Source organism: Chlamydotis macqueenii, chromosome 1 (genome assembly GCF_036417535.1).
Source record: "Chlamydotis macqueenii isolate bChlMac1 chromosome 1, bChlMac1.mat, whole genome shotgun sequence".
In the NCBI taxonomy this organism is placed as follows: domain Eukaryota; kingdom Metazoa; phylum Chordata; class Aves; order Otidiformes; family Otididae; genus Chlamydotis; species Chlamydotis macqueenii.
Window position 1 is genome coordinate 50,226,915 of NC_141556.1, and position 20,883 is coordinate 50,247,797.

Here is a 20,883-nt window from a genome sequence, read left to right on the forward strand (position 1 = left end):
AGCTTTGATGTTCAAAATACAGAGTCACTCAAAAAATCCCAAGTATGTTTCTGACTGAAAACAGGGATTTGGTTGTTACCTGATTTTCTTCTTCACAATTTTAAGACATGTAAGATGTTACATACACACAGGTACAAAGTCTAATTCTTTGATGCATTTGGCTTAAAATATACAAGATGTCAACTGCCAAAATACTAGAAAGAAAACGTGACAATAATTTTGATTCTTTTTTGCAGATGTTTCATTGGTGTCATTGACCAAAAAAAAAAAAAAAAAAGGTGAGTGCTTTAATTATGACATCAGTCCGAAGACTTTCTGAAACTTCTTAAGCAATGATGACAGCCCAAAGTAGTCACTTCTAAACTTTTTTTTCAGTTCATATCTTACAGATCAATAATTTTCTGCAACCTCTAATGTTGGACCCAGTAGTGTACTGTAGTCTCATACAGTAGCACAATCAGTACAGAGCAGCCCTGTACATAAGCATTAACGTTAGTGAACACATAGAATTCCTGTTGGGTGTATAAGCCCACAAACAGCTAAATTTGAGTGTGTAACTCCTGACTTAAGATACTAGTATATACAGTGCAAACTGTCAGATATAGCTGAACACAGTTTAAATCCTTTCCCTTCCCTTCCCTTCCCTTCCCTTCCCTTCCCTTCCCTTCCCTTCCCTTCCCTTCCCTTCCCTTCCCTTCCCTTTTCCTCTTCTTTTCTAGAATGTGCTGTTTGCTTTACAGCTCTCTAGAGTAGACTTTTTTCATGCTGTATACAAGGAAGCTGGAGACATTAGATTAAATGGTTTTTGTGTCCTTTCCATCTTTGATCTTTTCTCTTCTATACCCTGGAAGAATCTCATCCTCATCTCACAGACAGATGAATCCTTGTCATGTCTAGACAGAATATTCAGTATAAGTCTTGCATGAAGTCACTCAAATAGCATATACCTGTTACAGAGTGACAGGGTGATTGATATCTTACCAGCAGAGACTGCCCACCCCTTACTAAGCAATTTAATTGAAAAGGTTAGCAGATAATGCCAGAAGCCCCAACTTTGACATCTGGGGCTTCACCTCCTCCTCATATAAGTACAAATACGTATTTTCCAGGCAGATGACCTCCTTTTGTCTCCAGACCCGAGAAGGGTGACAATACTGTAATTTGCAAATCACTGCAAGATAATATTCCCTTAAAGATATAAGATATTCTCACAGTTCAACAATGACCTTGAAACAGTTAAGTTCTCCATTCCTGAAGCAAAGGACCATTATCAATAACTGCTCCTCACTTCCCCACACCCTTGCCACAAGTCAAAGAACATTGTAGTTCCCTGTTTGACCCCACTCAACAGTCATGTAGAACTTTGAAGAGAAGTGATGAAACAACACTCATCTTGAAAAAAAAGGCACTGACTCTATTTTGGTACAGCTCCATGGAAATTAAGCAGTTTCGTGAGCAGAAAGCTCATTTAAAAGGACTGAAATGCTGTCATTCCAGATTTTCTTTGTGCCTAGAGGTGTCTAAACTGGCAGACCTACCTTAAAAGAAGCTGGCAAAGCTGCAGTGAGGCAAGACAGAGGTGATTCTTGCTGGGAGAAAGACAGGCATCATAGAAGTTGCTGTTTCCTCTGCTATACCACACATCCTCAAGGGCATCTGTTTCTAGATTATTAAATTAATCTTTAGCCTGTGACTCATTTTTGTTTCTTGACAAACATAAACTCCTTTGACAGCTGTTCTGCTCGACTGAGGAAAGTATCAGGCCCCAAAGGAAGGTTTTTGCATGTGGGAGAGAAATGGAAGTGGAGATTGTGGGACCTGCAGGGGCAGATGCAGCCCTGCTTTAAGTATGACTTACAGCCATGATTTAGTGATGTGGCCCTTGAGTGCATGGAGGTCTTGCAGACCATATTAATTGGGGAAGTACAGGGAAGAGGAAGGAAACCCTTTCAGCATCATGGTAAATGCCCAACTTGGTACCTCCCACAGGAGATGCAAGTCATGATTCTGGCTTCGCTGCTTTCAGAATTACACAGAGCACTCGTCTTTTTGATGTGTCTTTACCTCAATAAAATCCTCGTAGAAACACACGCATAGATCTTTTCTTTTTTAAATTTAATCAAATTATGAAACAGTTTTTCTGGGGTGAAGAAATAATTGTTTGGAGCTGCTTGTAATGAGGTTTAAACAAATAAACAAATCTGAAAATGCGGGCTCTGAAATGGTTGTTAAGCTTTCAAAAGGTTGTTCTTGCCTTCAGTAAAAAGTCTTTCACTAGAGCATCCCCCGTCTGCTTCCATGGAGCCCAGGTTTCCCTTGTGACACAACCGAGTGATAACTTAGTAATAAAAATATGCTGACATAAGCATCACATGAAACTAACCATCTATGTGTCTCATAACTCCACTTTTACTAATGCTGTGTTGGGTACAAAAAAAGTTTCCACTTGTCCTAGAGGAAGCAATGAGTTTACAGCCTCATGTACATAGGTAACTGGGGAAAGGAGTTCAGAAAGCCACTGGTTCAAAGCTGGATGGCTGGCTGTGCAACAGGAGAACCCTCTGAAGACTGAAACACACTGTTTACCAAGCTACTTGTTTATATTTTACTTGTTTATATTTTTTTTCTCTATAAAACTCAGCTGAGACTGTCTTATCTAATATAACTGATCAGAAGTGTAACTGATGAATTAGGGTAAAATACACATTTCTTTTGTTTTCATTGAGTTTTCACCTTGTTTTTAATAAATGTTTTTCTTGTTAAGATCACTAGCACATGTGCAATTTTACACTGATGCCCTCAAGGGAAGAAGACTCCTTCAATTTCTGGGGGAAGGTATTGAACAGTTTGCACTGCTTTTGAGGTTAATCCAGAGAGCAGAACAGAGAACCTTCTGAAATGTGGTTTCATGTGGCTATGATAGGCAAACCAAGATTATCAAGAGAATCAGAAAGACCAAAGAAGAAAGATATAATGAAGGAGACAGCAGATTGAAGACTGTTGAGTAATCTGTGTTTAACTGGCAGAACACTGGCCTCCAAGACAGTCCAGTCTTTCCTAGTAGCCTCTTGTACATGTTGGACAAGAGGAGAACAATTTATATCTCTGTGGAGCTGTGAAAAAACCCAAGTTGTTCCAGAAAGGAAGAGATCACGAAGTCTGGCTTCGTGTGGCTTTATATATTTTGACTGAGTTTTTTGGTGCCTAGTGAGTACAAACTCCAGTTGACTCTACTCACATGATTACGGCATTTACAGCATAACAATCATGTGGCCTCACTGGTGTCCATGACTTGTTGCATTCAGTTATACTTCCTCCTGATGTGGCATTAACAGGGTCTTCTTTCTAAGAGCTAATTTTCACAGAATTTTCATGGATCTTAAAGTAATGCTGGTTGGACCTTTGAGACCATTCCTGTCCATTTGGCTGCAATGGGAAAGCTGGGTTACCTGTTGGCAGGGGCAACTGGCAAACATATCAACGTGTGCAAATCTACAGTCACCCAGACATAAGTTCTCTCACCCGCACTCACATAGTGTGTGATTACAAAATGCTAATTTCTTTTAAAAAATGAGCTAAAGTGATTTCTGTCTCTTTGGGACTGGGAAGCCAGTATTTATTTCTGAAACACCAGCAAGGGTCTGCAATTGTTCATAATTAGCCCAATGAAAATTCAGAGTAACACCAATTATTTCAGTACGGTTCTGTTAATTTAGACTTGAGGGAGCCTAAGCAGAACAGGAATTGGAGTCAAATCCATTAACAACCGAAGCAGAATGCTCTAACACAATCATAAATATTTGCCACATGCAAAAGTATAGTTCCCACTGCTAACTGCAACCTTATGATTTGCTTAGAAAAAAAAATCACTCTCATCAATTTACAGTGTCATTGTATCAGTTTTAAACACAGGGGTTTTTTTTAGGGACCATTGTTTGTCACATGTTAGCCTTGTGCTAAATTAGTTATTGTTAAATAAATAATTTTTATAGAAATAAAGGTCAGGCAAGAGCATTACAATATAAATAGGGATGACAAATAAAATAAAGGTTAAACTGATGCATACTTCTTAATCAGTTTGGTAATCAGCAAAGGCACAAATTTTAAATAATGAATTTTGCTGGCTACATCCTTATTTTGTTCTTCATACTATTAATTTCCTAGAAGTCAAATCATTTCCCCTTATTCTGTTTGCCTGTTCTATTTAGCACAAAAAGAAAGATAAACAAGCCAATAAAATATATACATTTTCAGAAAAAGTGGAGGGGAAAATAAAAGACTGATAACTGTAAGAAACTTTTAGTTCAGCAGATCTTATCCATACAGAGGGAGGAGTTTTGTTCTGTATTATTTTAAAGGCAAATTTTAAAACATCTACTTCCTATTTGCCATGCATTTCAACAAATTATCTGAAATCTCTGTGTATTTTTAAGTCTCTGCCTTCTTACGCTACTGTAATTTGGTAGCCCTGTGGATCATTTATTATTTTACATACATTAACTTCATTTGAAATTAATAATAGCTTTGTTTTCTGATCTTCCCTGTCCACCAGACTGCAGAATGACTCTCTTGCCTCTTGACAACCATCAGGCCTTATTGCTATTGCTAGGGAAGAACTGCTAAATGATCTAAATTAGAAACATACATATATACATCTGCATTTATATGTGTGTAGGGTTATAAACCAGGCTTCCACATACAGAGGATCAGTACAACGGTAAAAGCCTTCGCTGTCCGCTCAGGAACATGGTCCATTAACATTAACTAAGCTTTTAGAGTCCTGTTCCTTTATTTTATTGTAAGTATTGACTTTTAGAATGTATTAAGACTGGAACTCAGATCAAAGGCCCTTACTAATTTCCTTATTTATGACTGGGAGTTAAGAAATTCCTGTACAATTCCCACAAGGATGCAGACAGAGTCTGGACAGACAGACAAGTGAAAAGTGGGAGCTAATGAATATTGCTCTGGTGTCAGACAGGTAAAGCACTCCCTCCTTCCTGTTAATTCAGTTGAAACAATGAAGAGAAAAACCCAACCCACCCTTGTCTTGTTTGGCTTAGACATGAACCCTTGATAAGACTCTGGAAAACAAGAAACTTTGTAATAGATTTTAGCTACCTTTGGCTAAGAAACTCATATGTCATAAAAATGTAAAAATAGTGGTGTGCTTCTGCAACCAATGCACACTTCAGCTTGATAGGTTGTAGATAACAGAAAAGGACCGAGATAAAGAATAATGTAACATTTTAACTTGAATATTACATACTTCACATTTCTCTACATAAAGGATATCCCAGCAGGAAGGAGAAAGGTGGAGCACAATCCCTGTAGCATTTCTGGTTCTGCATTGTACAAAACTGGTAGGGACACAGGAAGAGGATACGGAAGTTTCTACAGGAGAACGGAGAAAAGTTTAAACATAAACAGCATCCAAAAATTTACCAACAGTTTATAACATTTCCTTTTTCTCTTTAAATGTTTAAAGACAGTTACATTACCATATGGTTTACTATACATTTCTCTGTGTGTGTATTTTTGTAGTTTCTCTCACAATGAGATTTCAAAACAATTTTTAACATGAATTATGCAAGCTATGTTACATGGAGTAACATAAGCAATAATCTGTTTGGTATAGCACCCTCCTTTTAACAGAATGAGCAAGTGTCAGGCTAAGAAGTTTATGCTACAATCTGTGTTGGATTTTGAAAAAACTTGGTATTTAACCAAAGTCTTCCTGAAAACCACTTCCACAATAAACCCCTGATTGAAACCCGCTGAAGTAAAAAGAAGCTTGCCATAACCTCAACACCTTTTACACAAGGATGTAAGATCTTGCTTCAGCAAAGCTTAGGAACGTGCTTAAATCTGGCGTTGCATGCAGTAGAAATGTGGAGGAGAGGGTTATAGCCCAAGACTTGTCCTCTCACCTGGAGCAGCTGTGCTTCACTGGATGCCACAAATGGTGGCCTACAGCTACGTTAGCTGTTCCGGTAGGTTTGTGGTTGCTTGAATGTATTTTGTGTTAAGCACAAGATAAGAGCATATGGTTAACTCTTAAGAACTTGTTTAGTAAGTATTGCCTTGCACTTGTGTTTACGGTCCTTTGCTAAATCTAGTTATGAAGGAGCCTACAGTTTGTATTTTAAAAGCTTTCCATGTAAATATGCAATATTCGTATAACTGTAGTTTTGGCTACACATCAGCAATCTTCTCAGAACTGAAACTATCACTAGTATGTGATAAAAGGGTGTCAGATGGGCAAATGGGTATCAGCTTTGCAATGTGTATATTTAAGGTACAGGCAGGACAGCAGTCCTGATCTAATATAGAGAAAACCAGTATATGAAAGATGTATGGACTGGGAACTTTTGGAGGAATAAGACACAGTTTGCATTGCAAGCTTACATTGCTTGAGTTTTTAGAAGGATCAAAGTGCTGTTACTTTTAAATTACTTAATGTGAGTATGTCTATACTGAAAGCTTTTCATACTTGTAGTTCAAATGTATAGCAAAAAACTCTGAATAAAATCCCCTCATAGACAGCTGGAAAGCGATTCCCATTTCAGCTGTATAGAAGACAGAATGTGAATCTAAGGGATATCCATGTCTTCTAACTCTAAGCACCTAATATGGGTGGCTGAGTTCGCTGGGGATGCTTCCAGGATCCCTGCATAGTCGGCAGAGAGAAGCAGACACCTCTGGACCATTCATGGCAGGGTGCTAACTTACATACTTTGAATTGTTTTCTGAAGTCTCTCTCCGTTACCGTTCATCAAGAAAAATGAATGCACATGCACATGCAAGGTAAAGGTATTAAGACACATTCATTTTTTAACTTTTTTTTTGGTGTGTAATATGACTTGGAAAAATTATTTTCTAGCAAGCAAAAGGCAGTTACAATTGTGCAGTCATTTCCCATAAGAAACACATAATGCATGTACTTTACGGTCAGCACCAATGACTGGTTAAGGGGTTAGTTTTGACTTTTAAAAAAAAATGAAGATATTTTGAAGATTTTTTTTTCTTTTCCAAAGTGTCTTTTATATGAGGTTTATAATTATGGCTTTAGAGTAGAAGAACAGGGAGGGCGTTAAGAAAACATGGATTATTTTATCAGAAAATGCACATCACCAAGAACATGTGTAATTAACTTTGTAACTACAAACACGATAATACAATCATTGGAACACCATAATCAAATATACAGTATTTAGAAGAGAAAAAAATGCTGTCCTTTGCACCTAACTGAAAATTGTTAAGTAGGGATGTCTCCCAAAAGTGTGTGTCATACTGGGAAACACAAAAACTATAAGGTCACATGTTGAAGATAAAATCTGCACAATTTCATTTGTCATCTAAAAATCTTAGAATTACTGTGGGCTGAACAGAAGTGGCAGTGAGTTGCGCTCCATTTGACCAAAAGCATTTGAGAACAGTAAAAGCAGTTTAATTATATTCAGATGCTATGGTGATATTTGGCAGTAGAAATATCTTGGTTAAGTTATATTTAGAGATTAGGTTAGAATAAAATAGACAGATGGGAGACGGAGGGAAAAAAAAAAGAGAGACTGATAAGATGCAACTAAAGTTCTAGCTCAGACCTTTAATTAATTAGCCTGGAAAAGAAATTGCAGTAGAACAGATTGAAAGACTTAAGAGAAGGTCGGTGACCTCTGAAATATTTAATCTTTGCAGTTAGATTAGACCTCATGGCTATTCAAAGATTCTTGGAATCTTCCTTCACTGTTTTCATGGGCTGCTCATTTAGGTGCTATAGGCTCCTTTAACACACAGTGACGTGACATTCCTTAAATGACAAAAAATCATAGGCAATTACACTGCACACAGGAGGTAATTCCTTATAAATCTTTCACTAAGAAGGCAAACCTAATGAAATCGCACATGCAAGTGATGCTCGAAACATGTTGGGTCATGTGCTTTCTTCCACAACAACATTCAGGGAAAGCAAAACATTCAGGAAAGCAAAAATGTGCCAGAGGAAGAGGAGTGTAAAAGCAGTAATTTCCCCCAAACACTCCTTCCTGATCAAGCATCACAGCCTTCCGGGGGTGGGTAGGGGAGAAGAGGAAAACCTTGGGGTCTCCAAAACATAATTCCTGTAAGACTGAAGGCAGATTTCTAATTGCAACCCAGCAGTAATTTTCACTCCCAGTGCTGAGATCCTACCATCTGCACAGTATACTTGTTTCATGGTGTGAAGAAGCACTTAGCCCTTCTTCTGCCTCTGACAGGAAACATTTTAGGTTAAAACTTGTAGAATTTCTTTATTGTAGAAAATGTGGCATGAGGTTTTCAACCTTTTGATGATATCATGCAATTGTTTTTCCCACTGATCTGATCCAACTTTGAACAAGAGGTTTCTCAACAGTGAACACAGTTCTGTTGATGTCTGCCATCTAAAATCTTTTCTAAAGCTCACAGTTTTACTCTAGACGGCTCAGCAAAAAGCCCAGGAAGAAATAACACTTGTCAGGGAACAATGTGCAGCTGGATCTCTTGAGTTTCCATGGGTTTAGAGTCAGCGTTGCACCTTGGAGGCAGCACTGGCCAGTATTGCTGATGGGACTTTTCTTGCCAGTGAAGCTGCCTGCGAGGTGAGATAAAACTGAGGACCTGACCACTTTGTGAGTGTATGGATGCCCCCGGGACTTTTTGCAATAATGAAGTTGTTGGCCCTGCTGCCTGTGTTTGTCCAGCTACAGGAAAGTGTGAAAGAGAAAAGCCAAGCCTGCTAGAGGAACATTCATCAATATTGATGCAACATTTGCAAGGCATTTAAATAGTATGTTGTGAAGGGCAACCAAGAATCCTACATGAATTAGGCTGTCATTCCAACTCAGGTAATTAGTTTCTGTACACCCACCTTCCAAAATCCCCAGGAAATCCCCCTGTAACCTGGCAGGTGGTTATTCAAGCTAGAATTACTAGAAAATAAGAGAGAAGAATGGTTATGAGTGATTCTCCCACAGAACATATTTTGTTAGCTGTTGTAAAGGCAGACACAAATTTGAAGCCTCTTCACTACAGAGCCTGTAATCTAGAAAGAAATACAAAACGTTTAGAGAGGGTGAAACAATGTATACATTCATTAAATATATTCACAATTACAATAGTAAATGAAACAACAATTATTTCTAACAGCTTTCAACTTTGTTCTTGATAATTACACAATTATAAGCATCTATGTACATTTAAGGAAAATAGCGTACCGCAAAGTGACATTACAATTATTTAATTTAATTTAATCATTTAATTACAGTGGGACAAGAGCTTGGAGTGAAATTACACTAAAGCCTGGACCAAGACAGCTATGAACCTCAGTTTGAAGAGCTTGAAGAAATCTGGAGCACAGCAAATCCACCTTTTTTTTTTTTTTGTTTCCTTGTTTCAGATTGGTTAATTACAGCGGCCCATGAGATTTATGAACAGTTTAAAAAGACAGCAGAAACAATCTGAAAGGACAGACAAAGCCTGGTTTCTTAATTGATGTAATCTAAAAAAAATGAGGCAGAATTATAGTCACTATTCTTAGGAATGCTTTGGGGCAATTTTTCCAACAGAAGGACAGGTTTATAAAAACAGGCTCTTTTACAAACAGCACTATCCCTAGACAAACAGGACACAGAGACGTCCTGGGTGCATATGTTTGTTCAAGGATCGCCTAAACCCATCAGATTAGGGCTTTCAGCAGCAGTAACCTGCCTTACTGGTTGAAGGAGAGCTGTCTCTAGTTACTCTTAGTCCTTTAAGAGTGCGACAGCTGTTGTCTGGACCAACTCTGAGCAAGGGACAACAATTTCCAAAGCTAAACCCCCAAATCTTCACAGCTTGAGGACAGGACTCAGGCTTTATAATTAACAGTTGTAAAGGTAATATGCACTGATGAATGGATGTAAATTGAGACACAGAAGTTGACCAGTGACTCTACTATAAACATAACTAGTATTTTTATGACTATATAAACAAACAGGTTTTCTCAATGGAATTGCTTTTGCAGAAGAAAAAGGCTCCTACACAATACAAACCTCCAATTTTCCTCATTCATCATCTTGTATTTTCACATCAGATAATCCTTAAGGATAACTATAAGTCTAGATTAATTTAGGCAGACAGATATCACAGATGAGAGAGTTTTGGTAACTGTTCTGTAAAGCACAGTGTTTTTATCAAGCACATAGATGTAGTTTCCAAAAATATTTTCCTGATGACATCCATAGTGCTAGAACCAGTAGCCTTGGCCAAAAGCTCCCATTTTCTTCCACTTCCAGCAGAGCTTTCTGAATTCCTCATATTTCCAACATGTCCTGGTGGCTTTAATCCATTAAACAAGTTCTGCACGTTCTTCTCCAGTATCCATAGGGTAACATGAAGAGCCCTCATCCAGTGGCCATCCAATGTCCAGCATGGCAGCTTCATTTAGCTTTCTACCTCATTATCCAGACAAAAAAAAAAAGGACTGATGCTGTAAAAAAAAAAAAAAAAAAAAAATCTGGTGCTGTCAACCAAGTTACAGCATAACAAATAAAATAAACATTTTCATTTTAAAACATAGCATTATTTACTTTTTGTAAAAGAAAATAAGTTACATTGGTTTTGATAGTTTGTTCTCTCAGATCTCCACACCAATAACTGCTCAAGGCAACTCCAGAATATCTTTGTTTCGTCTCTTTTTCATAGAATCAATGAAAGATAAATATAGAAGATGAATGCTGGTACCCCCAGCTGTCAGTCCAACATTGCATATTGGTACCATAAAAGCTCCTCTGGCTGCCCTGGTTTTGCAAACCTCAGTCTTCAGTTCTAGTTCCCAAACAGAATTTGATTCCTGCATCCTAATAACTTAAACTAACACTTACAGCAAGGACTTCATCTACTGCGCATTTTAATCTAGGAAATATACTGTCTCAAGTTAAACATTTTAATCACAAGATGAGGATTTAGCAGACCTCATATCTGTATTCTAAAATTTAGAATGACTTCTGAAACTGAATTATTTAAGGAAAATAACAGTTACATAATTTGGTGCGCCAGTGTCGTGTTATTCTTGCTCCTCCATGGGTTGTTAGAAGATGAGAAGGAAGAAAGATGCCCCATCCTTGGAAACATTCAAGGCCAGGCTGGACAGGGCTCTGAGCAACCTGATCTGGGTGGAGATGTCCCTGCTCCTTGCAAGGGGGTTGGACTAGATGACCTTTAAAGGTCCCTTCCAACCCCAACTATTCGATGATTCTGTGATTCTAAGACACCGGCAATTTGCTTACTGCCAGCTGTTCAGACGCTATTGACTAATGCTTAGTGGCCAACTGTGATGATCTTTTCAATTCTATCAAAGCATGCTTTTGTTCCCAATGACATCGTAAGCAACAAGCCAAAAGAGTGACAGAAAATAACCATAGCTTCTGTGTCACTGCATGTCAAGAACATTTTGATCTGCAATTACTGTGCTGGAATGATAAATCTTGTGTGTGTTAAATAGCAGCGGAACATTGATTTTAAAGTATTATGCATTGAACATCACTGATGCACTGGGCAGACATAAGATAATGTCGCTCAGTCTGAGAATTTCCAAGTAAAGTTAGAAACAGTACAATGCAGATATATGAGATACACAAGAAAAGACGTAAAGGATGTAAACTCCAAATACCGGAAATGTGTCTCTCTTAATAAATCCAGACCAACAGTTTACACCTGAGGTCTATAGCTTGAGAGTCAAAACATAAAACCCAGTCGGCAAACCACCACTGGTGTTCCGCTGAGATACGATCCAGAGCTGGGAGATCCAGCTCAGATTTGACAACTTGGGTGCCCCTTGACTTTTAAGATGTCACTTCCTTCAATTTATGTCGCTGTGCAATGTTGCTGCGTTTCTGTATTTTGCTGTCAACGTGCGGTCCAGCTCGGGAAGGCGGCCAGGGCATCAAGTGAGCCACCAACCTCCATCGACCCCTGAGCCTCCGCTGACCCGAACTGGAGGTGCCCAGCCCCTCGCTCCTCTGTGACCTGAGCCCCCAGCTCGGTGGGGGCCTCGCCCAGGTCCCCTCGCCACCCACCGGGAGGGCGAAACGCCGCTCCTCAGCACCCTCTCCCTTGGCCCCCGGGGAAGAACGGGTCCCTTTTGGCCGAGGCACCTCGCTGGCCGCGGTGGGCCCAGCGCGGGGCTGGCGGGAAGCTCCTCCCCAGGGGTGTAGCACAGGAAGAGGTGGAGGTCGGGGGAGGCGGTGGAGCCGCCGGTGGAGTTACCGTTACCGCCCCCCCCCCTTTTTTTTTTTTTTTTTTTTTTACTATGTGCGTGTCTTATGCTAGAGCCATGCAGCACATCAGTGGCCAGAGCGAGGGGAGAGGGGAGGAAAAGCCTGTTTACACAGACTGCAAACCGCCTGGGGAATAATGCAGGAAAGGAAGTGAGCCGGCTCTCTGTCTGACTGCTCTGACTTCCTGCTCGCTCTCTCACACGGGCACACACACACACACACACACGCCCCGGCCGAAAAAAAAAAAAAAAAAAAAAAAAAAAGAAAAAAAAAAAGAAAAAAGGAGGAAAAAAAAAATCAGGATCTCGTTACAAGAGCAACAGAGCGGTTGCAGAAGACTGTCAGCATGGAGAAGCGGGGGATTTTACCCAGCTCCCTCTAAACTACCAGGAGAGAGCGGAAAAGTCCCTCAGGCTCTGGGTAGGTACAAGTGCTGCGGCGCCCGCCCCGACTCTTGCAAAGTTTCGGGGGGCTTCGGGGAGGGGAGGCCGGCTGCTGCTGCGGGGGCCGGCGCCCCCCGCCGCTGGTGGGGCAGTTGGGATGGGGAGGGGACGCGACGGGGCCAGCCGCGGGTGGGAGGTGAGGAGAGCCCGCGGGGAGCGGGGCTCGGAGCCCCACACGGGGCCGGGGGGTCCGGGGGTCCTGCTCCGGGGGTCGAGCCCGGCCAGGGCGGCAGTAACGAGCGGGGCAGCGGTTGGAGGGTACGGGGCGTTGGGGGCGGGAAGGGGCTCGCGCTGCCTCAGGGCCCCCCCCGCCCCTGCCCCGGTCGACGGTTGCCCTAGGGGCCCTGCCGTCCCCTCCGGGAGCTGCGGGTGTAGATGAGGGGACGTCCCCTCCGGGAGCTGCGGGTGTGTGGGGGGCGCGGGGGAAGGGGCCGGGGTGTGAGGAGAGGCAGGGCTGGGGAGGGGTCGCTGCCTGACAGGGCGCAGTGGGCCGGGGGGAACCCCGGGACCCCTCGCCGCCTCGCAGCCCCCTCGGCTGTGCTGGGTCGTATCGTTCCCCCCCGACCCTTCCCCGGTGGTGTCCGGCTGCCGGGGGCGGTAGGGCCTGCCCCGTACGAGCAGCATCGTGATAACGGCGTGCGGGGCGGCGGGGGCCGCGCTGGTGCCTGTCACGGTGGGGGGGGTTGGAGGGGGGGGAGCCGCGGGGTCCCCGGCGCCGCTGCGAGGCCGAGCGGGGCCGGGGCGGGGGGGCAGGGGGGAGGGAAGGGAAGGCTCCTGCAGAAACTGCAGAAGGGGCTTTAAAAAAAAAAAAAAAAAGTGTCGGGAGAGTTTCTGGCTTGTCTGGAAACAGCAAGACTAATTGCCATGCGCTTCCGGTTTGAAACTGGCAGCAGACAACATCTTGAAAATGAGTCACTGCAGCTCACAAAGAAACTCTGTGGTTTTCTCCCTCTCAGGTTTATATATTTGCTCCTTTTTACAGTTTTCTTTGTAGTCTTCTGCTTTCTCCCTGGCCCTCCCTGCTTTTCATAGCCATCCCCTGCCCCAAGACCCCTTGGCCAACGTGGATAGTTTCCACAACCAACCAAAAAAACACTTAAAATGTTTGTAAGAGAATGAAAAAAAAAAACAGGAGAGAGAGAAAAGGAGAGAAAGTGGAGAGTTGTTTTTGGATCTGGCCTTGCTGAAGGTTAGAGGGACTCTGATGCTGCAGGGGGAAAAAGTTCCCTGAATTTTCCACTGGCTGCAGGAAGAGAGCCCATTTAGTCATGGCTAAGTAATGTCTGCACACACACCAACTAATCTCATTAGGAGTTTCCGTTCCCTAACACAGGAGGGTTTTGTGAAGCCCTGTCAGCCTTTCTAACATTGCAGTTGAAAGGGAGAGAAGTTACATCTTTATTTACTTAGGGGTGTAGCGCTAAGACAAGTCTATACAATGCAGCATCTTTTCAGTCATGAGGACTCCAACTTCCAAAGTCAATGGTTTCATTTAATTTAAAGCAGAAGGTCATGGTTCATCTCATATTTTGCTCATACAGACTTTTAAATTATTTCACATTACATGTAATTTCTGCATAAATAGTTTCGTAGGGTGAAGTGCAGAAATGGGGTACGCAGAAGGCTGTGTTACGATAGGCATGTTCTGTGCATCTGTGACCATTGTGTGTAATTGCATGATTAAAAGACTCTTGTGCCAAGATACCGAGGTGATGGGCATGTCTGAAAAGCATATTCACTCACCTAACCTTGCTGTATTGGTGCTTTGTATATCTAATCTACAAGATATGTCTATTTTGTATGTATCACTTTTGATAGTAGTTTGTGTAATTATTTCGTGATGACTTATTTTCGTAGCTGTCATGAAAAAAGGCTGTGTTCAGAATTAGAAAGATTTTTGCCATGCCCCACTTGATGGTTAATATAAATTAGAAGTTAACATGTTTTTGAAAAAAAGTCTGGAGCAAACAAAGAAAATGGAGTCTTGCTTGCGAGTGGGTTTTAACTTAAAGACATGTCAAAAATGTGAATAAAATTGGAAGTAATAGGAAATTACACTTAGCTACTTACTTGAATTATCATGTGATAGCATTAAACTAGCAAAATTTGTGCAAAAACGTAGTAGTTCGATGGAGAAGTAATTGCAGCATACCACGTGTTTACCTTTGAAGATCTTCAGTGTTTCCTGGACTTCCTATGTCCAAGCCGCACAGAAAAGTTCTTCATTAACATCACTTTACAGAGGACTTTTATTAGTGGATTAGTGACACAGTCTCCAGCCACAGATGCCTCTTGATCTCCTAGTTGGGCAGAGAAGAATTTTTAGAATAGTATGTAAAACAGAAAATGCCTAATCTCTGTTTCAGCCAAATGCAGTCATCAGGTACTCAGAGCTATTTTCTGGTTTTGGAGTTTTATTTCTTTTGTAAAATTTTAAATTTCAGAGGGAGAGGTGCATTACTGGGCATAATGTTCAAAAATCTGTTGAATATATTATGGGACAGTTACTGTGGTGTACAACACTGAAACTCTTACTGAAGAGTGTTCCCTAGCTCTTATTGTCTCTCTTTGAAATATGAACATTAAATTGTCCACTTACTGCGGTAATATATTGCTGGAATTTCAGTGTGCCATCTGCTGAATCAGTGTAGATGAAGTGCACATTCATACGTACAGATATATACATAGAGTCTATCTACACTATATAAATTTCATGTATTGTATTCACTCAGCATAAGTAAAAACATCTTGATGTCCTCATAGAAATACAGATGTAGTAGTAGTAGTGTTCTGTATATTTTGAAAGAGTGAATGAGAAGTAATCCATAGATGTGTTAAAAATACAACAGTTCTGTTTGGAACAGGAAAAAAAATCCAAATATCAAATAGAGCCTGATGCTTTCCACTCAAATAATAAAATTACCTTTAAGGTGTTTTCACTGTAAGTATAATTTTTATTCTTTATGTTTTTTAATTTACAAAATATAAAAGTGTATGAGAAGAATATGTACTATCTGCTAGGGGATGAGATATTATTGTAACTGCTTATATCTTGTTTTTCCAAATCACCTCCATGAGTTGTTCCTAAAAAGAAAAAAAACCTACAGGCTTATATGCTTTCTGGCATCAGCAATTCCACCTAGACACAACAGCTGAAATAAGCAACACTCATCTCAGGGGGAGACACTCAGCTACGGCCTTCCTTGTAGCTGTGTTTATACGCATGTGCATGCTTTCATATGTAGAAAGAAATATCTATTTTGTTTTATTCATTAGCAGTTCTCACTGCTTACTGATTCACAATGGTTCTTTGCTCCTGTTACTTAATGTTATTTCACTGAACTTAAATCCTGAAAACAAATCAAGTATCTCACTCCAAAGACTGAAGTATTCCCCTTTGCTGTGCATGAAGTCCAGTCATGCAAACTTTACCACCTCGCTGTAATGCCCTTCTTGGGATGGAGGCCAGCTTCGGGGTGTGTTGTCATAGAGGTATTCTCATCAGAAGGTATTACAGCTCAAGTGACTTCATATAACTGAAGCTGAAAGCTACCTTAGTTTAAAAATCTGTTCTGGAGGACTTAGCACAGAATGAAAGTCATTTTGCAGGTTCACCAAGATGCGTGGAGCTTGTTGCTTGCTCTGAGGATCGGATGTTTACATGTAGGAAGATGATACTTACGGACACTGAGGTCCATCAACTGTTACAGAAAATACAAATCTTTGACTGTGGAATGCAATCACATGACAACACGCTGCTTCAGAAAATCAAAGGAAAGAAATAGATGCCCAAATAAAAAGTCATTTGGCTACTAAAGATAAAGGAGAGTAGGATAAGGCTGGGAGAACCAACATACAGTTATTTGTGATGCGTGTATTTATAACAAGTTATTTTAGCAGGCTTATCTTAGTGACATCGTATTGGTTTTTTATGTTCCTATATTTACAGTTATCTCTGTGAGTGATTCTCTGTCATAGTACCAAATAATCTAAGATGGCAAAGAACTGATAAATTAAGTAATACTTCCCACAAAGATATAACAGGTTAGACTCATTGTGCAATTCAGACTATTTATTGGGCCATGGTTTTGTTCTGATGGCAGCGGCTCGAACATGCAGCATGCCTGGACGCTGCTGCTTGAATCCATCTTAAGAGCAGTGACGCAGCCTGGGCCTGTTTCAAAGAGTGGTGTTGGTTTTGAGCTGCTGTGTATCTTTTGTAACCACACCCGATGGTTCAGGCAGCTGGCTGTCACTTACGGGCCTTTGAAAATGATGTTGTGCTGTGTATCCCCGGATTGATTCACCGTGACTTTCTCCTCGGTGTTTCCCACAGTGGGGAATCTCGCCGTCTTGAATCGTCAGACAGATGTTTACTTCATCTGTGGCTTATTAAATGAATCAACTAATATTCTGGAGGCTGTTGAGAGCTCTTGAAAGACTGAATAAGTCTGTGCGCATGTTGAAGTATTTTGTTGAATAATAATGATTAAAGAATTACGCACGATTTTGAGGAGAATGTCAAGGTGTAGGCACAGGAAGTCTGGCTCACTGCACTGCAAAATACAAGGCTGCGTGTATGGAAACAAAGCAGATGAAGCACAAAATACCTCTTATCTGTGCACTTCACAAAAACAAAATGCATCTTTGTCCTTAAAACGTTCTTTAACTCACTGTGGTTTTATATGCCAGTAATTATATCAGAATTCAAATTTTAAGGGTTTGCTGTTAAGAGTTGATTTTAATTCAAAAGCTCTTTGAAAGAGATGTGCTGCTTTTCTAAAACGAAAAACTAAAGAAAATACCTAACATAAGTATTTATATGCAGATATTGCTAAGGCACTACGTGCCAGCTAATTCAGTGCCAATTAATAATTGTATAGTCATTCTGCAGTTTTAATTTTGTGTGAATACTGTGGTAGTTTTTGCAGTACCAAAAAGTACCCTGGAATTGTTCATCTGCTTAGTCAGTGTAATTCATGGTCAGCATCTCACAGTGTAGTGAATAACTAAATATCTAAGTAATCATTTTAAACTTATATTACAGTTAAGAAATCGGGGGCAAATGTTTCCATACCCTAAGCAGATACAACTCAGCTGAAAATTATACTTTTTTACTCCTGTGGAGTTACAGTTACCAACACCATGTCTGATTTTGGCCTGTTTGCTGAAGTAGCATTGCTGTGGCTGCCTAGAGCAGCAGGGTTTGTCCTTTTCGTACTGGTGGATCCGTAATTATTTTAGAGGGGGTGTGCAGGTGCCTATGTTGCCGTAGAGCCTACTGTAGTAGTACTGTGGTGCTCTTGCCTCTTCTTCAGGAGGAATCCATTGACTCCTGCATGAATGGGCCATGTATTGAAAACTGCTCACCTGGATGATGACACCTATGAACTTTTGAGATAAATTGACACCCATGAACTTTTAAGATAAATATCAATCAATTAGGTAAAGAAAGGTTTCTAAAAACTGCTCTGTCTACATCTGAGTGGTTAGATACAGCTTAGAGTCTTCAGGAGAAGAATTTCTGTAGGAAGCCACAACCTTCTTAGTTTTGATCTTTTAAAGCACTTAGGCATGTATTTACTTTTGAATATGTCAGCACTTCTGTTAAGGTGCTGAGACTAATTGCATGTTGCAAACATTTAAGTGCTAGCTTAGACCTTGAATGTAACTAAGGCATTGGAGTAGCTCTTGCTTGCTCTGTGCAAGCGTCCTCCTAGTCTTCCACAGCTTTGCTCTAACTGTTGCAGCGTCAGGATGTACGGAGTGCGTGAAGGGTACTGCCCATTCCATGGCTTCCCCCAGACCCATTTCAGAGTCATTTCAATCACATATGTGTCTCTGCTTGCCAACTTACTATTCCATATTTGAAGATTCAGAATATAACTTTGATAATCTTTGCAAATACCTAGTACTACATGTTAATATATTTTTGGGTCTCATGCCAAGAACACTGTCTTAGTTTCTTCAGCTTTAAAGTGTATGATGTTTTTATTGTGTGGATCCGAACTTGAAGATCATTTAAGGTACTGGAGAGGAAGACTTAGATCTTACGTGTTGTCTTTTAGTTTTAGCTGTCATTAAGTTATGTAATGAGTAATTTGGTTGTAATTTTTATGATTCTTACCAGTCATTCAAAATCGGTAAAACCTTTCTAAGCACTAACCTAAGTATTAAATTCTGTTAATACAATTTTACAAGATGGGTCTTTCTCTGAGAATATTAGTGAACAAGCAAAGAAGTTTTTTGTACAACTGTGGAAGCATATTTTACACGAAGAGTAGACTTGGATTATATACTTCATCTGAAGAATCTAGATGTTTTTAATCAAATGTCCTTCTATAAGTTTCCCATCCTCATTTTGCGAACCAGCTAACAGTTCATCTGGAAAACAGATTTCTATTACACATCCATTTGCCTCTAATGTGGTGACAGCACCTCTTTACTGTATCTCTGTATATTTCTTCATCTTTTTTTATATGAAGAAAATTGATCAGATGCGTTTCAGTTTAAGCTTTTTGGGAAGGATGCTAATGAGTGTTATTGTTTTTAAACGTTTATATTGTGGTTATGTTGAGTGTTCTCTGTTGTATCAAGTCACAATACAGCACTAACAAAAAGTTTATAGACTCAGTACTGTATTATCTCTTCCCAGCAATTAACAGTAATTCATGAGAAGAAACAATCTTTAAAAAGCATTTAGAAAGTAAGAACAAATTCCCATTGCAGCTCTGTTAGTGAAATCTGGAGAAAGTTGACTACTTTCAGAGAGTTTCTTCCATGCTATACTAATATAGCTGAGATGGGAATGTGGGTTTAGATTCTAGATATAGACCTTTGTGAAGTCTGGTGACTCAGAGCAGACTCAGAGCAACTGGCGCGTGTGGTTAGTTTAGCAAACTGCGAGCATGGAATGAGGCTGGTGTAGAAAGTATGACTGCAGCACTCCTTCAGTACTGCTGCTTCAGAACTTACTGCAATGCAAATGCTTCCAAACCAGAGCGGTATTACGGCTGGATTAATTCCCTGGGAGTAGGGTACAATAAAACTGACTGTGCAAACTTGTCCAAATTGAGGAGAGGGGATGGAGTCTTTACTTTTTATTGAAACGTGGAATCTTATCCAGGGCTCAGCATGCAAATCAAAATAGTGGCTGTTGTGTATCCTGAGCAGCAGGGACACTAACAAACCAGTTGGTGTATTGATGTCACTTCTAAACATAGACAATCTAGGCACTTTATATACAGCAAGGTTTGCTGTAATCATTGAAATAATGTCTCATTTGTCTCTTCTTCATAGTTTGCAGCAGCTATGGGAATTAGTTTAAGTACACAGGGCACAGACAGTACAGGAGAGTAACAACCACATCTTCTGTTGGCTGAAATCTCGTGTATTTTGCGATACATTCTGTTGGATAGTCCAGTGTTTCGTGAACAATGTTGGGGGAAATGTGTAGGTGTGACCTTCAGGTTCTTGTACGTGTAGTAGGCAAGTGAATAATGTCAGAAGATAAGAATCTTTTAATTGAGTTTCAGTTTAGCTTAGCACATGATAAACATGTGTATCAAAACTTTGATTAGCACTGAGAAAGGAGAATAGCTGATTTTTGAGATTTTGACATGTAAAAGTGATTCTTCATTTAGGTTTTTACTGTGAGACCATTGCACACAGAAATAGTAGCATTTAAAGTGAAAAATACGAACCTTGACGAGCGCTGTGACTAGTTCCTCATGGCTAAGGAATGGCTAAGGAATTTACACTCTGGCTCACACTCCAAGAACTGTTGCAATAGTGCTGACGTTTTGGGAGGGAATTGTCCATGTGAAATGTCTCTGTATGTCAGTCAGTTACTGTCTGCTGAATTGGGTTACAACTTTTTCGGTATGATGCTATGACTTGACTCCCCTTGCAACATGAGAATATGCAAGTAACCCTGTATGTTATTTAATAGTTTAATGTCTCATTTTGCTAATCCAGCAAATTCTGAGAATTCAGTGTGCATAGGAAGGTGAGCCCTGACGGCCAGTGTAAGCTGCGATCATCTTGCTGTGCTTCAAGTCTCGCGGAAATTGCCAGCCTGAACAGAACTCCCAGGACTGCATTTCCTGTCCTTTTGGCCAGGTTCCTCTCCGCTCACAGTATTTAAAAGACCTGCTTGTTTATCT

The 20,883-nt window shown here is 40.5% G+C and overlaps 1 protein-coding gene across 1 annotated transcript in view; it reads left to right on the top strand.

Moving 5' to 3' along the window:
* Nucleotides 1-12,313: 12,313 nt before the first annotated feature.
* Nucleotides 12,314-20,883, top strand: part of ELK3 (ETS transcription factor ELK3) — a 39,438-nt gene continuing 30,868 nt past the window's right edge. Inside the window, exon 1 of the mRNA XM_086750605.1 lies at nt 12,314-12,695. The gene's annotated coding sequence lies outside the window, so the exon portion shown is untranslated. The remainder of the gene's footprint in view (nt 12,696-20,883) is intronic.